Consider the following 17784-nt stretch of genomic DNA (forward strand, 5'->3'; position numbering starts at 1 on the left):
CAGGCTGGTAAATAGCAGACAGAATTACAATAGCAAATACAAATAGAAGGGTGGAAAAAGAAAGTAAGACTTAAAGGAAGGGAGGGGAGAATGAAGGAAGGGGGATGAGAAGATGGGAACATGAAAGAGAAAATGAAAGAGGTTTGGAAAGGGCAGGTAAGCACACAATGAAGAAGGGGGGAGAGGAAGGAATGGGCGTGAGAACAGAGATGGAAGAATGGCAAGGAGGAGTGGAGAACTGAAGGGAAGAAAGAAGAGAAGAAAGAGAAAAAAGATGCATGGGAAGAAGGGCAGGAGGGGAAGGGAGAGTTCAAAAGAAAGAAGGAACCGATATCAAGAGTTTGGGAGAAGTAAAGGTGAGCAAGAGAAAGACTGCGAGATGACTGTGAGATGAGGAGTGAAGTGTGGGAGAGATGGTGTAGGAAGGAGAAAGGGCAAAGATGTCAGTGAGGGGAAGCGAGCTGGATGTGATAGGAGAAACTGCTGTAGGGGATGGCTAGCAACGCAGAAAGAGAGGCGAGTGCCTGGGCTTCATGGCACTGAGACAGCGAGGGGTACCATGGACTAGTAGGAAAGAGTATTGCATCACAGATGACCAATCGGGAGAGAGAACCACGAGGCGTCTGAGAAGAAAATAAGAGCTCAGAAGAATGGTGTCATCGGTCTAGTTTTCTCCCGCGTGTGATGGAAGCATGACTTGTACTACGTGTGTGTTTGCATGAGAAAGGTGTGCACTGTCTCTGTACATAATGTACGGTACCTGCCAGCCCCCTTTATATAGGGGTGCTCCTAGGCCGTGGCTTGCCTCAGGTCGCCCCCTGATAAGTCCCCACTGCGGCTCGTCAATTTCACATGCAGTGTGTGCAACCCTTCCAAAAAAATCTGGATTGAAAGTGGATTGCTACTGGATTTTTCCAAACATTTCAATCCTCTTTAAATCCTCTTTAACTACAGAAACTCCCACTGTACTGCGTGGATTGCTTTTGGCTTCCTTTTGGCTAAATACACCCGAAATATGTTAATTGGAAATCCTCAGTGGAATGCAATCCCTAAACAATCCAAGCAATCCAATCCCCAAACAATCCACTTAAAATCCAAAAGCAATCCATTCGCCTTGCAATCCACTAAAAATCTAAAAGCATTGCCAATGCTGAAATTAGGTTGACATACCAACATTTAAATGCATTAAAAATGTGTGTCTAGTGTTACTGGATTGCTTTTACTGAGAAACAAGTTGAAAAAAGAACCCCCAAAAATCCTCCACTTTAAGACCAAACAATCCTTGCTTGTCAAAAAGTAAATCTTGCCTGCCAATTAGTGTTAGTGGGTTGTTTTTAGTGAGAAGCAAGTCAGTAAAAATCCAAAATAAATCCTGTAAAAATGTGTGCCTGCCAATTAGTGTAAGTGGATTGTTTTTACTGAGAAACAAGTCAGTAAAAATCCAAAATAAATCCTGTAAAAATGTGTGCCTGCCAATTAGTGTAAGTGGATTGTTTTTACTGAGAAACAAGTCAGTAAAAATCCAAAATAAATCCTGTAAAAATGCGTGCCTGCCAATTAGTGTAAATGGATTGTTTTATTGAGTGAGAAACAAGTCAGTAAAAATCTAAAATAAATCCTCCCAACCAAGACAAATAAATCCTTGCTTGGAAAAATCCCCCAAAAATCCAAAATCAATGCAAAAAGAAGCTGCAACTTGAAAACAAGCCAGAAGCAATCCCAAAACAATCCAAAAAGTGGATTTCTTTTTTTTTTAACTAGGGAAGGGGGCACCTGCCTGCTTCTTCCAGCTACTCGCGAGTGCTGGTCCACCAGGGGCGCTGCAGGCCAGGACTGCGGTCCATTAACAGATAACGTGGGAGAAAAGTGAGCTGGATTGGCAGAGTTCAGTGCGGATCCCATTAGTGGCATCCCGGGGGTGCTGCATATGAGGATTGGGATGCAGTAGTGAAGGGCAGTGGTTGCTGGAGGCCAGGGTTGAAGTGCACTGGCAAGCTGTGCCGAAAGCATGATTCTGTAGGATCCTGCATGCCTCATTGACCCTTTTTTGCAAACTCCCTGCAAGGACTACAGGATCAGGTTAATTATGCACATTGTTAATCCATTATTTGACCCCCTGATTGAAGGTATAGTGGCAATAGTCGGTTCCTTTAGTGTTAATGCAGGCACTAATCACTCGTATTTCCAATGAGTAGTTTACAGTTAGAGACACAGTGGGCCTTCTCGTGTTTGATGGTGCATGTGGTGTGTGGCCCATTTAACTGTGGGCCCATTGCCCCTTTAAGAAAAAGTGACATGAGCATGTCATGACGCTCCTCAATAAAAGGGGCTCTGCTGGCACGTGAGAGAGTGCAGCAGAGGCCCAGGAAGCGGCAACTTGTGTCTGTGTATTCATTGTGTGTTGTCTTTATCTACCTCATGCTCGCAGACTGGTCCTGCAGCCTGGGTGCCCCATAACCGAGGCTGCTGCATCTGGGGTGACCCCCAGCCCCATGGTATCTTGTCCAGTGATCCCCTGCTTGCAGTCCCCTGCAAGGCTGCAGCGTCGGTACAGATTCGGGTGAGCCCAACATGTGGTGTGGCCCGCCCGGGTGACCCGTGGCCGGCCATCACATTGGCGACGAGGGTGGTCTGAGCCCTGCATACTACGGTGTGCGGGCTGCTTGAATCCCGTGACATGCATCCGAGGGCGGTGACGCCCACGTGCGAGGTGGTGGCGGTGGCTGCAGGAGAAGGAGAGCTGATGCCCGATGTGCAGCTGGGTTGGGCTCTGAGTGAGGAAGCACGGGAGCGCTGCCGGCTCGTTCCGTGATTCTGGTTGAGGCGGCGTCGGCCTCTGCGGGTAGACCGGGCCCGTGCTGTGCATGTGCACGGGCCGCCTGGTGCCCGTGATGGAAGCTGAGGGCTGCCAAACAAAGGAACAGCTGGGCCCTGGGGCGGCCGCGTGCATGGAAGGAGCGGCCACTGTATCAGGGAAGAGGCGTCGACCATGTCTGGAAGGAGTGGGCCAAGAACAAAGGAAGTGGGCCGTGACTGTAAGATCCCGGGCCTGTGGTGGTGAAAGTGCAGGTGAGCATCAGTCCTTTACTGCATTTACAGTCTGTTTATACAGAAATCACATGTTCCATACTGGAACTATAAGGTGCAATAGTACACATTGCCATTTTTTGTTTTTCTATTTCCGTAGCCTACAGCAGCCTGATGCTGCACTTTACAAACAAGGATTAACTCATACCCTGCCACACACCCGCGAACCAGCTATTCAAGGTACCGCCTAGCGATTCTACCCCCAAGGTCAGTCCCGTGCTTCCCTTGTTTTTAATTCAACTTTGCGATTCTACCCCCAAGGTCAGTCCCGTGCTTCCCTTGTTTTTAATTCAACTTTGCCTGTGGTGTACCACAATCATGGAACTTTTAATGTCATGTTTTATAGTTTTCGATCATTACTTTAGGCACTAACAGAGTCCCTTCAACTCTCTTTTAGGGAGACCTACTCCAGGCCCAAGATGAAGGCATCTTGCCGAAACGTCTAAGGACCAGCACCCCATTAAGTTCTACTTGGTCCTCCTAACTTGTTCCAACTTCTTGATTCAGATCCAGACGTTGACCACGTGTTAGGTCACCCTTCAGCCTGGCTACATACAACCAATTGTTATACCATTTATTGCTTTCTGTTTGGTTGAAATCTGTATTTGTACTATCACTTGTCACTATAGGTGGTGGTTACACATTGATTTCAAAGCACTACTTCATTTTAGCTTTGTATAATTCAATTCAGTTGCCAATTTAGTTATGTTAAGGGTCTGTGAATACTAAGAACAAACTATCCTTAATATACTGGACTTTTACAAAAAATCATAAAAAGATTACAAATGCATGACTAATAAATGCATTAACAGCGAAATAAAACAAATGCTGTACCCTCTATATCTATTTTTGTCTGCACTCTCACTTTCATGAGTACTATTACATACAGAATGTATTTGCATGTATGTGACATGACAGAATAAGTCTAGGCCTACTGCATTCAAGAAGTAGACCCCAGAACTATAGACGTCAGGGCAACCCCTCTTTTGTATCATGTGGTGAAAGTGCAGAGCGGTGAGGGCTGCCCGTGACTCCCTGCGGGTTTGCAGGGGGGAGCGGCAAGCCCTCGCGTGTCCGCTCTCAGCAAGCGTTTGACTGCATTCCTGATATTTCGGGCCGGGGCAGTGAAACAAAATAATAAAAGAGAGAGGCATTCCAGCGGCAGTAATCAACTACTGGGCCCACAACGACCCAAAACATAAACAATAAGCCATTGAAACATCAACAATAAGCCATTTGTTTAGGGGGTGGTCCCAAGGCACTTGAGGCCCGAGGCAGCCTACATTCACCGGGCCACGGCCGTGCACAGAGGGGAACAGCTGATCCCCGCAAGAGCGGTGAAGAGGAAAAAAAAAGTCTGTTTTGGCCTGAAGTTGGACAGGAAAAATAGGGTTGCGGCTCCACAGGAGTGCTAGAGCGCCCTGGGGGGGTGAGGGGTTTTGCCTCTGTTTGCCTTGCTCATGGAGCAAAAAGATACTGGCCTGGGGATCCCATTAACCCTCACAGCAGCTCTTCACCTCTCACCCAAAGGAACCCGGAAGGGTAGCGGCTCCAGAAGGAGTGCTTGTGTGCCCTTAGGACTTACCAAATTGCGCAGTGCACCCAGGGGCCCATCACCAATGACCAGTGAGCACCAGCGGCGGCACGCCCAGTAACCATCATGGGGGATGCCGAAGAAGAAAACGAAGGGGCATACCACCAGAATGTGCAGCTTGCGCTGCTGTATCCGTTTGATGTGGTGGGGGCTCCAGCTAGTCTAGGACCCCGGTGGATGGCATGGGTGGAAAACCTAGAACTGTACTTCGTGGCCGTTGAGATTAAGCACAGAGCTAAACAACCAATGCTTCTGTATTTAGCTGGCCCAGAGGTCCAGAGACTGTTCAAAACCTTGCGGCTCAGGGATCAAACGTACGGCACAGCCATTGCAGCACTGAATGAGTACTTCATGCCCATGGTCAACCGAGATTCTGAACGGTTCAGGATGAGATGCGCGAGACAAGAGGAAGGTGAGAGCCTCGACACATTTCATGGCAAGCTGCACGGAATTGCGCTGTCCTGCGCCCTGGGCATCTTTAAGGCGATGCGATCAGAGCTCAGATAATATGCGGCTGTAGCTCGGCGAAGTTGCGATAACAGGTCCCCGGGAGCCAGGACTGGGTCTCGACCGGATGCCGCACCCAGGAGTTGGCAGAGGTGCGTGCCTCGACTATGGACATCTCCAGGCAGCAGCTCAAGCTTGAGGCCCCCATGCAACGGGTCATGTTGGAAGAGGTGTCGGCTGTCAGCAAGTGGCAAGGAGGGAGGCCCACGAGAAGAGGGGATTGGCCACGGAGAGACCCAGGCGCCACCATATGCCATCAGTGTGGATGGGATCTTCCGCAGGCGCAGGAGTGCCCGGCCAAAGGACACATCTGTGGAAGGTGCGGAAAGGTGGATCACTTTGCACGGGTGTGCCCAGCTCCAACGCCGGCCAGAATGGTGGGCCATCACCAGGAGGTGCATCAGAGGACGGTGCAGGGAGGGAGACCCCCAAAGTTGCAGCAGTCCATGTGGCCGAAGAGCAAAGGAGGGGACTGTATGACTATGCCGAGGAAGGAGACGAGGAAAATGTGTTCTTTTTGTCCTGCCGCAGCGCAAGCGGCCAGTTTGATCCAGGCATTTTCTGATACCCGCGCCTGCCGTTGGGCCCCGTGGTGTGCGTACTGGAATGCACCCATTGTTGGCAGTGATTGAATAGTTTATTAGAGTGGGGTGTGGACTGGATTACACCATAGTTTCAGGCCCATATAGAGGGTCATAGTCTTATGTGTGCTGTGTTTTTTGTTGTTATAATAAAGGAGGGATGTGGTGTGTGGCCCATGTAACTGTGGGCCCGTTGCCCCTTTAAGAAAGAACATCATGACCATGTCATGACGCCGCTCAATGAAAGGGGCTCTGCTGGCATGTGGGAGTCGGTGCAGCAGAGCCCCAGGAAGCGGCAACTCGTGTCTGCGTATTCATTATGTGTTGCCTTCGTCTACCGCGTGATCGCAGCCTGGTCCTGCAGCCCCCGCCTGGGTGCCCCCATAGCCGAGGCTGTTGCATCTGGGGTGACCCCCAGCCTCACGGTATCCTGGCTGCTGATCCGGACTAAGCAGGGTGTCCCCTGCCTGCTGTCCGCTGCAAGGCCGCAGCGTCGGTACAGATTCGGGTGACCCCCGGGTGACCCGTGGCGCTCCACTACAGTGCACATTGTGTATGAGTTTTTTAAGATATATGTTACATAAGAGCTAGTTATGCATCGATGTTTGTGAAAGCTGACCCACTCACCGTTCACTATTTGGGCCCGATTCATGGAATTGTTTGCAAGGTGCAAAGTGACTTTGCACAGGTGCAAAGCACACTGCCAACAACACCCTTCTTCATGGAGCAGTGCTAAGTGTATTACAGCAGTGAAAAGTCACTTTGCACAGTGCGAAACATTCCATGAATCAGGTCCTTTGACTTTTAAACATGCGCTATCCACCTGTCTTTGGTGTGGGCGGCGAGGAGGGGCACTGCGCCCCCTGTTGACCCTCCTCCACCATTGTTGCACCCTTGAGCACTAGGTTGCTCGCATGTCTGATTCCCAGTAATTGCTTGGCATGAGCTGCAGGCGCCCTTGTTTATTCCTGTGGCGCGTTGGTGTGATTGGTGTCGCTTGCACTTCCCACCTCCCTTTCCCCTTTCCCTTTCCCCTTGCATTCCCTGTGCATTTCCCCCCTCTCCCTTTCCCCTTGCACTTCCCCGTGCACTTCCCCCTCTGCCTTTCCCCTTTCCCTTTCCCCTTGCACTTCCCTGTGCACTTCCGCCCTCTCCCTTTCCCCCTGCACTTCCTGTGCACTTCCCCCTCTCCCTTTCCCCTTGCACCTCCCCGTGCACTTTCCCCTCTCCCTTTCCCCTTGCACTTCCCCGTGCACTTCCCCCTCTCCCTTTCCCCTTTACCCTTGCACTTACCTGTGCACTTCCGCCCTCTCCCTTTCCCCTTGCACTTCCCCGTGCACTTCTCCCCTCTCCCTTTCCCCTTGCACTTCCCCGTGCACCCCCTCTCTCTTTCCCCTTGCACTTCCCCGTGCACTTCCCCCTCTCCCTTTCCCCTTGCACTTCCCCGTGCACTTTCCCCTCTCCCTTTTCCCTTGCACTTCCCCGTGCACTTCCCCCTCTCCCTTTCCCCTTGCACTTCCCTGTGCACTTCCGCCCTCTCCCTTTCCCCTTGCACTTCCCCGTGCACTTCTCCCCTCTCCCTTTCCCCTTGCACTTCCCCGTGCACCCCCCCTCCCTTTCCCCTTGCACTTCCCCGTGCACTTCCCCCTCTCCCTTTCCCCTTGCACTTCCCCGTGCACTTCCCCCTCTCCCTTTCCCCCTGCACTTCTCATTCTCGCACTTGCACGATCTGAATGACACAAGGCCCAGTAAAATGGCTAGTCTTGTCCGCCCTCTGTCTTCTCTCACTTGTCTTGTTGCGCTTAGAAACACTTGTGTACAGGCGCGTTATAAATGACTTATCATATCAAAGAGAGTTTGGGGGAAATTGTAAAAATGCTGTAAACGGAATTACTGCCACTTGTACTGTGGGGGAAATTGTAAAAATGCTGTAAACGGAATTACTGCCACTTGTACTGCTCTGCCGAATTGAATGTTGAAAAAGTGGCACGAATTCCTCTGTAATTCTGCTGGAGGCATTGCCTCAAAGAAATGGTGCTAACCCCTCCCGAGCAATTACTGAGGGAGGAATAAGCACCTGGTACTTTGTATTACCAGCAGCAATACCACGGAAACACTTCCAAAACCAGGGTTCGATGTGCCCCAAAAAGAGTGCCGTTACCTCCAGCTGCGAACTGGAGGTACAGGCCTGCATACGTGAAGTCCCGGGTAGGCCCAATGGCCTAGGAAAAGGGTATACAAGGGCCCCACACCTTGCCCTAACACAGTTCCCAATGCCATGCAGCCCATGGGAGCTGCCAATGAAACCTCCAGAGTCTGCTGCTGTTTATTGACCGTCAGAGGATGTGCCAGCACCAAAGAAACCCGCCCGGTCAAAGATGCGACGTGACGGGGGGGGGGCACCAATTTCCCGAGCCACACCTGCTCCCGTGGCACCTCTTGGTGGGCGGCTGCTGGCACGGTATCTATCGAATGAGGCAGGAGTCTACCGCGGCCCTCATCACACTGATCCTGCCACATATCCTGAGTGGGGCACATAACAAAACAGCAGTGCCACCGCTGCTCAAGCTGGTGTCTGTACTGCACCCGTCTGCCCCTTACACTGCCAGTGCAGGCGCCTGATGAAATCCTGAAGGATGTGCACCAACACATCTCTCTGCCCGCCAACACATCTCTCTGCCCACCAACACATCTCTCTCTGCCCGCCAACACATCTCTCTGCCCACCAACACATCTCTCTGCCCACCAACACATCTCTCTGCCCACCAACACATTTCTCTGCCCACCATCATATCTCTCTGCCCGCCACACCAACAGACGATTCCGTGCCACTTGCCACTTATCAGACATAAATGCGGCGTTGGATTGAGCGCATACGGCATTGGTGCCACCCCCAGACATCAAAGCAGGTGCCCCCCCCCCCACAGCACCATTAAATGAAGGTGCAGGTGACGAGATGCAGACCTCTCAGTGACCCACTGCTGTGCCCGCCACCCATGATGCCAGTGAGCTAGGAAACAGCCCCCTGCCCGGATACACGGAAGCCCAGAGAGGGCAGCACACCTGGATGTTCGGTATGGCAGGAAAGTCGCAATGCTTTGTCTCTGGCAACTAGTAAAGGAAAGAGATTGTGAGGGGGCAGCCCTGCACAACGCACGTCTGAAGTTGCTTTCCTAGGGAACCATTTGGACTTCATGTTATGGTCCAAGGATGCCGGCTGCAGGTGACCTGGAGTGCAGCACTGAGGTAGGAGCCTTCAGACTCTGTATAATCTGAGGTTCAGAACTGAGGTCTGAGTATGCAGGTTCTGTGTCACCTGCTCTATAGGACTACTGCCTGAGGTCTGAGTTGACAAGCAGGTTCTGTGCAGCTTGGGGTATAGCATTGAGGTATGAGGCTGAATGCTCTGTAATCTGAGGTGCAGCTCTGCTGTCTGAGATATGAGTCTGCATAATGCCACAAGGTTAGTCAAGTCATTAAATTGACCTTGTCAAGAGGGGATGGGAACACTTCTCTGGAGTGGGAGGCCGTCCAGGGTGCAAGTCAGAGGCATTCCTACTCCAGAGGGAGAAGGTGACAGTTGGGAGGGCCCCATTTCCTGTCCCCTCCCCAAGTGCCTATATGTGCTTGAGCAGTCCCACTGATGATCCCCTCATAACTCAGCATGAAGATGTTGGGCAGTTTTCTTCTCACTTCAGGCTCTTCCATGCATCAAGGTTTCTAGTTGATTGCCTGACTTGTTCAGACCAGCCACAGAGCGCTTCCTAGACTTGAACTTAAGGGACACTTGTGCACTTACCATTAATACAGCCACGGGGCAGCTCCCTGATCAGAATTTAAGAGCTATTATACGTATGCCTGTGATTCAGCTGTGGCAGCCAGAGGAAATGGGCGGAGCTTAACCCCCTTTTATGTATTCCGAAGTCTGTCACACCTCCCTGGCGGGGAGGACAGCGCAAGATTGGCTGGAGAAAGAGAACCATACGTAGAAGGAGGGGGGTGTGGGGGGGATACATCTGGGGACTGGAAGCAGGAAGGGGTTGGGTGTTCAAGTGAGGTCAGAGGAGGAGGAGGCGGAAGACTTGGAGACCAGAAGGTGGAAGCACAGTGGAAGGAGTGAGGAGGCCATTTTCAGGGAAGGTGAGGTATTGTTTGGTGAGAGAAAGTGGGATCGTGTTGTGAGTTTGCATGTAAGGTGTTAGTGAGAGTAGCTGTGTAGAGTAGGGAGTGAGTGGAAGGTGACTAAGCGAGTGGAAGGGGTGAATGAGTAGAAGTGGTGGTGGCATAGTAGTAGAGTAGAGAGTAGTAGTGGAGTGGAGAGGGGAGAGTAGCAGAGTGGAAAGTGTAGCAGGGGAATGAGTTAGAAGGAGTATCCTTGGAGTGTGGAGGTAGATTGGAGAGAGAGCGAGAGAGAGAGAACGAGAGATTGGCAGGACGGAGTTTGAAGACGCAGGAAGGGAGAGATGAGAAGGCAGATGGAGCTGGGGAGATGACTTGTCACACCTCAGAGGCAATGGTCTCTATGGAAACAGTGGCACTGGGCCGCCCGGCACATTGTGAACGGAGGATAGCACAGGGGAATGTGCTGGTCTTGGAAAAAAGACCACACAGAGCAGCAGAGGGTCGATTCCCGGATCCGCGCTTAGAAACCAAACTCAGGTATTTTATTTTATTTATTGATATATATTGTGCCGAAAGCCCGCCGGCATCGGGGCGCAAAGATAGAGACAGTCAATACAAACATGTAGACAACGGGACAGGAGAAGCCCTACCTAAAAGAAAGAAAAACTAAAAAGTCTTCCCTTCACTTAAAAAGAAATGTTTTCAGATTTTTTCTGAAAGTTATATAGTTAGACTCAAGTCTGAGACGTAGGGGAAGGTTGTTCCATTTTTGTGCTGCTAACACTGGAAACGCTCTCCCTAACCCAGTGGAGCGTTTATGGGCTAAGACTGAGATCTGACCCAGGGCCTCCGATCTAAGGGAGCGCCTGGGTACATGTTGAGTGATCCTTTCCTTCAAGTACGCAGGCGCTTTCCCGTGAAGGCATCTGTGGAACAGAGTCATAGATTTGAACTGAATCCTGTCTTCGATGGTCAGCCAGTGAAGCGCTCTTCTATCGGCGGTAATGTGATCACTTTTTGGTTTTCTTTTTTTTATTCTGACTGCATTATTGTCGATCACTAGGCATTTTGCTATGCAGCTTTTGTCTGCGCCCAGCAATAAAGCATTACAGTAATCTAGTCAGGGTAAAAGAGTTGCCCTAGCAATGATTGCAGCATTTTCTTCGCTTAGATAAGGTGGAATGCCTCTAAGGAGATGTAAATGGTAGAAACAGTTCTTATTTAGATTCTGGACTTGAGCATCTGCACCCATTGAAGCCTCCAGGACAAGCCCTAGGGTTTTCACTTTCCCAGTGACCATAATGGGGGAGTCTTTGAAGTTGAATGATTCCTATTCTGGTCCCAGTTTAGCTCGAGCCTGCTGGGATCTGAAGATCATCCTCTCAGTTTTATTGCCATTGAGGCACAGCTTGTTCTTTTCCATCCATGTCTTGATGATGTTGTATAATGTCACCACTTTAGTGCTGTCTCTAGGGTAGTTGCCACTCAGTTTCACCACCAGCTGGGTGTCATCTGCGTAGTTTGTGAAAAAGGCTCAGATGTTATCGAGCACTACACAGACACCTCAGGTAGAGGTTGAACAAGAGAGGCGACAGACTTGCGCCCTGCGGGATGCCACATAGTATGGGTGCCTCTTTGGAGAATTTTTCTCCCTAGTGAATTTTGGATTTTCTATCTGCTAGAAACGAGGCCGCCCATCTGATGGCCTCTTTGGAGCAGTTAGCCACCTTCTCCAGCGCCCGTTGGTGTTGTTGGTGATCCTGGAGGTTCAAGGCTGCACTAAGATCCAGGAGTACGAGTAAACCCACCTTGCCCATATCTAATATGCTTAACATGTGAGTTTGCAGGTCCACCATTGCTGTTTCCGCGTGGTGTGCTGTCTGGAAACCTGATTGTTGATTATGCAGTATGTTATTAGACTCCACCTGGTCCATCACTTTAAGTAAGAAGTTACAGTTGGTTCTAGGTCACATATTTCCTGGATCCTTTTCATTTTTTCATGAGTGGCGTGATGGTGACCGTTTTAATACGGTATGGTACAGTATTAGGCACGTTATGAAAAACAATAAAGTAAATAAAATCTCTGCCTTGTTATGCCCCTGCCAACATGGCGGCCGCCATGTCCACAGCATGTTGCATTACGTGCTGGGAGCTCCGACCAATGCAAGATGGCGCTGATCGTACAGAGACGCGGAAACGGACCTTGCAGCTTCTTAAGGCAGTACTAACACTGCGGCTTCATGTTGCAACCCTTTGCACATGGACGCTCCTTGTTTCTTCTCAGGTTCCCTCCACTACTCTACTCTCTCCCTTTTTGAATTCCTATTTCATCCCTGCCTCCTCGCTGGATCCTGTTTTTCCATACCTGTAGCTGTGCCTTATCATCATCAGTTTCAGTCAAGTCTCAGCAGTTAGATGCCTGTTCTCCAAGGTTTTTATTCCGCACAAGGGTTTTCCTGGTCAATTGCTGGGAAGTCAACGGTTCACCTGCGTTACAACTCACAGGTCCACTGTTGCAATTCTCCAAAACCAGACATCTGTCTAAATGGGTACGTCCAATCGCTAATAGGAGTGCAGTGAGGGCAATAGAGAGAAATTGGAAGAGGAACTCCAGAACACAAAAGAAATAATTTAGAGTGGTGCTTGAGTTCCGGAAGGCCAACCCCCTAGTTATAATCCAAAGTAGAGCAGATCTAACCTAGAAAGTTCCAGGGGGAGGTTAGATGGATAAGATGATTGCCTTTAGACCCTCAACATCTGAGAGGAAGAAAGTAGACAGTAGGGGTAAGCAATTGATACCTACTATCCTGGGAAGTATGGATGACTGGCTTAGGGTGGGTCTTGCGTTCTCCAGACAAGAGAGGGAGGGACGACCCTTAGAACCCCATTCAAGAATCCTAACTATCTTTGATAACTATCTTTGGGAGTGGTGTGTTATTGTGGACTTCTGGGACAATAATCTCAGGCACAACACTGCATTCTGAGACCTGAGCCTGCAGGGACTTTGTAACCCGATGTATAACCCTCAGGTTTGAGTCGGCAGGATGTTTGTAGCCTGAGGTATGTCACAGAGGCCTCAGTCTGCCGGGTCCACACAACCTGGGGGTATATCACTGAGCTATGAGCCTTTAAACTCTTTCTAACCTGAGGTGCAGCACTGGTGCTCTCCTGTATGAGGTCTGAATATGTAAACTTTGCATAATCTGAGATATTTCACCGCTGTCTGAGGTCTGAATCTACAGGCTCTGTGTAAAATTTGACATAGCACTGTTTTCTGCGGTGTTAGTCTACAGAGTCTGCATAACCTGAGGTATAGCACCGGTGTCTGAGGGTGCAGTCTGTGTGTGATTAGAGGTATAGCACTGCTGTCTGTGGGCTGAGTCGGCATACTCTGTGTAACCTGAGGTATAGCACTGCTGTCTGAAGTCTGAATGTGCAGACCCGACTGTAGCCTGAGGTATAGCACTGGCCACTGAAGTCTGAGTTTTCACACTCTGTACAAACTGAGATATAGCACTGCTCTCTGAATCCTGAGTCTGCAGGGATAGTAATAATTGAGGTACAACACTGGTGTCAGAGTTGGAAGGCTCTGTGCAACTCGAGGGATAGCTCTGCAGTCTGAGGTCTGAGTCAGCAGGAACTAATTAACCTAAGGTGAAGCACTTGTGTCTGAGATCTGAGTATGCAGACTCTGTGCAACCTGCGGTATAGCGCTGCTGTCTGAGGCCGGAGTCTGCAGGGACTGCATAACCTTACGGCCAACACTGGTGCCTGAGGTCTGAGTCTGCACGCTCTGTGTAACCTGAGGTATAGTACAGTAGTCTGAGTCTGCCAGGATTGCATGACGGGATGTAGTAACCTGAAGTTCAACTCTGATGTCTGGGTCTGCAAGGTCTGCATATCCTGTGGTATAGCACGGTGGTCTGAACTGGCAGGTTATGTGTCACCTCAGGTATAGTTGTGTGAGATCTGAGTCTCCAGGTTCCACTTTTACCTGAGGTACAGCTGTCAGTGCTCTCCCTTACTGGCACTTATGGAGCAGGTGGGTCCTCCGCCGCCATTAACGTGCTGCCACTTAATCGTTAATCTCTGTCAGTTTGCAGTGCTCTAGTCTTTTCCATCATGGCCACCTCCAGCTGTACTAATGCCTGTCTGCAACTGCTGCTCACCGCGTTGCAACCCTGTTTTCTTCCTTTTTGGGTCATACACTACCAGTATTCCTTTCGCGAACACACCGCTCTGCCTTCTCCGTTCCTCCTTCCTTACCTTTATCCTCTTGCTTTCCGGGCACCTTCGTCCTCACCTTGCCATATTTTGCAGGCCCTTGGAGCTTCTTCTTACCTTTGTTTCTTTTCTAGTCCTCTTTCTCCTGCCCTTTATTTTCCTTTCTCTTCCCAGTAGCGGTTATTTTTCTTTTCTACCGCTCCCTGAGGCACTATTCCGGCTCTCATGGTTTGCTTGTACTACTGCTCTCCTCGGATCCTCCGTATTACACTCATCTGTACCAGCACTCTGAGATTCCTACGGTCTACAACTTGACCACTTAAAAATCAAAGGTTTTTTGGCCCATTGTGGGTTTTTTCCCCTATCCTTGGCTGTTCCGGTAGGAGATCCTTTGGCTGGTCAGTTATTGGCCATGCAGAGTGGCTTCCTTCTGTGCCAGGCCATTTCTCTGCAAGGAGAGACATACTTCTACTAAAAAGAAGAAGACTCAGAAGAAATGTCATCAGGCTTCCCAATCCCTGTCACCAGTTGGAGATTCAGGTGAGGAGGAGGAAGGGAGTCTAGGATTTGACAACAGCACTGGTCTCTAAGGTCTGGGTCTACAGGCTCTGTGTAACCCGAGGTATACAAATGGATGACGTCAGGGCCAGGACCATTACTAGAAAGTCCAACAAATTAGCCAAAGACATCTGCAAATCCAAAGCTGAGACCATCTACCCATATTTACTAAATGATTACTCCTCTAAATGACAATTTGATTCTAACAGAGGACATAGGGACTTTCCTTTTAGAGGCTGTCCGTTCCGATGACATAAATGGGTCACTTTTTCAGAGTCATCTGCGAGTGACTCGTCACATGAGGAGCTACACCATTTAGGACAAGAATACACTCCACAGAATAGATGACCTTTTTTAAATGGGGGTGAGGAAGGGGATGTCAGCAAGCCCCATACCATCAAGGTTACCTGAGTCAGGGATTCCGGGATATTCAGGACCAGGCAACGAGTCTAACAGAGATAAATCCCGAGGATTCTCGAGCATTTTTTAACATAGCTAATAGAACATTTGCCCCATTGAGAATGCAGTACTGCGTCATCGTCTTTCTGTGTGTGTATCAACCAATCTGGTGAGTTCTTTTAAACTTAAGAACGAAATTTGTGTTCTTCCACAGAGTTCGGCTAAAGAATTCTTTAAGAACAAAATAGACACAGAAGGCAGCACAGACTTCATTCAAAATAATGTGTATTCCTTCTGACGGCACAATGCTTGCAGGGATACCCGTTTTTTTTTTTTAGAAGAATGTAATGTTGTAGCTGGATTCATTAAAGATCAGAAGTAAATGTGTCCCCAATAATTTGAAAAAATAAGAAAGACTAGCTTTGGCGAATCTGTGAGCTGATAAAAACCTGATTATGAAACTGCAGATAAGGGGGAGGTGACATAGTACTTATGTCTACCAAACAATACAATTAAATGGTTATGGATATTTTGAATGAACCTGGACATTATTTAAAAAAAAGCTCCCATGTGATCCTACATCTGAACACAAGTCTTTAATTTATGAAGTCACACTTCTGACCTTGGAATGCCATTGTTCTCGAAGTATGAATCCCCAGGGCAGACCAAGTTTATCGGGCTGTGGCACAATCTTAGAACCATTGTGCAAATATATAGATACATACCTTGAACTCTTAAGCATGCTTAGGACTTCCCTTTTGAAAGATATAACTTCCATGATTAATGTGCTGGAGCTTTACCCCTTTGACATGTCCAATCAATTGTTAGTGACATTTGATATCAAAGCATTATATAGTAATATACCACAACAAGCTGAGAGTGTATTAACAATTATCTTACTCATGCTAATTTACCTAACAATCTGTGTTTATTGTAGAATTGATAACAATAGCGTTGTAATAGAATTATTTTGAATTAGATCAGTCTTTCTATCAGCAAACTATGGCACCGCAATAGGACTGCATTTGACTCTAGCATAATCATATTTTAAATGGCGGAATTTGAGGGGAAATATATCTTGTCTGCTGCTGACACCTTTAGATAGCAGATCCCTGAATGGGAAAGGTATATTGAGGATATCATGATTCGGGGAGGAGATCACACCAGCCTTGACAGGGGATGATAGGAACTGTTGAACCAAGTCCCAGTCAAATTATGGTCAACCCATGCAAATAACACTGCTTATATGGTTAATGCTGAGCCAGTCAAAATTGCTATAAATCCTGCCAAGCCATGTGTACCCCAGTATCCTATTTCCCGGCAGGCTGAAGAAAGTATTTGCCCTGTAATAGAATCCCTTCTCCAACAAGGTAGTATTGACCCAACCCGCAGTCCCTGCAATACTCCAATTTGCCCACTAGGAAGCCAGGTAAAGTAGATTATAGTTTTATTCAGGATTTGCGTGCAGTTAATGCAGCTGTGTTACTGGCCTTTCCTGTTGTACCTAACCCAGACACCATTTTCTCATGTATTTCCTACTCACCCAAGTACTTTACTGTTGTAGATTTGTGTTCATCATTTTTCTCCATGCCCATGCATCCTAACAGAAAGTACCTGTTTGCATTTACCCATAAATCCACTCTTTACACTTTTACTATGCTTCCACTGGTATGCGTAGAAAGCCCTACCCTGTTCTAACAGATGTTAAAGAAAGATTCTCTTATTCTGTTGAAAGCGTTTGCTGAAAAGGGTCACAAGGCATCTAAAGACAAATTACAATTGTTTCTGCCCCGTGTGCAATACCTGAGCCATGAGATTTCTGCTGGGGAAAGATATTTGTCCCAGGATCGAATTGCAGAGATCTCCTAAGACAGGACGCTGATGACAGGGTTCCTTGGGATGGTCAGTTTCTGTAGATAGTGAGTCCCAGGATATGTATCCATTGCCCCTTCAGAACCTCATGCATGATTCAACCCCCGAGACCTGCCGTGGTTCCAGGAAGCAGAATATGCCTTTGCCACCATTAATCAAATACTCGCAATGGCTCTTGATTATAGTAAGCCCTTTGTGCTGTTCTGCAATGAGCGCAATGGATTCGCTCAACATGTGTTGACTCAGTAACACAGTGTTAAACACTGGCGTGCATCCTACCACAGTGTACCTTTCGACCCAGTAGCCGCGGGACTGCCAGCTTGTCTGCAAGCCGTTGCTGCTGCTGAAGTGTTGATAGAAAAGACTGACTGCCTAGTGCAGGGGCATCCTGTAACTATTGCGGTTCCCCAGGCTCTGTTGTCATTATTGCTTAAAGGGAAGGCACCACATGTGTTTTAGAAGCGTATTGATTACCTAGGGCAAAATCAGCACAGGTCGCTGAACTCGTGGCACTGGTGTCTGAGGTTTGAGTATGGAGGTTATGTGTAACCTGAGGTACAGCACTGGTGTCTGAGGTTTGAGTCTGCAGAGTCTACATAACCTGAGATATAGCACTGGTGTCTGAGGTTTGAGTCTGCCGGGTCTGCATAACCTGAGGTACAGCACTGGTGTCTGAGGTTTGGGTCTGAAGGGTCTACATAACCTGTGATACAGCATTGGTGTCTGAGGTTTGAGTCTGCCGGGTGTCCATAACCTGAGGTATAGGTCTGCTGTCTGAGGTCTGAGTCTGTATATTGTGAGGGACATCACTGGTGTCTGAGGTTTGGGTCTGGAGGTTCT

The sequence above is a fragment of the Ambystoma mexicanum genome, chromosome 2p (assembly GCF_040938575.1).
Source record: "Ambystoma mexicanum isolate Mex_15411 chromosome 2p, UKY_AmexF1_1, whole genome shotgun sequence".
Lineage (NCBI taxonomy): Eukaryota > Metazoa > Chordata > Amphibia > Caudata > Ambystomatidae > Ambystoma > Ambystoma mexicanum.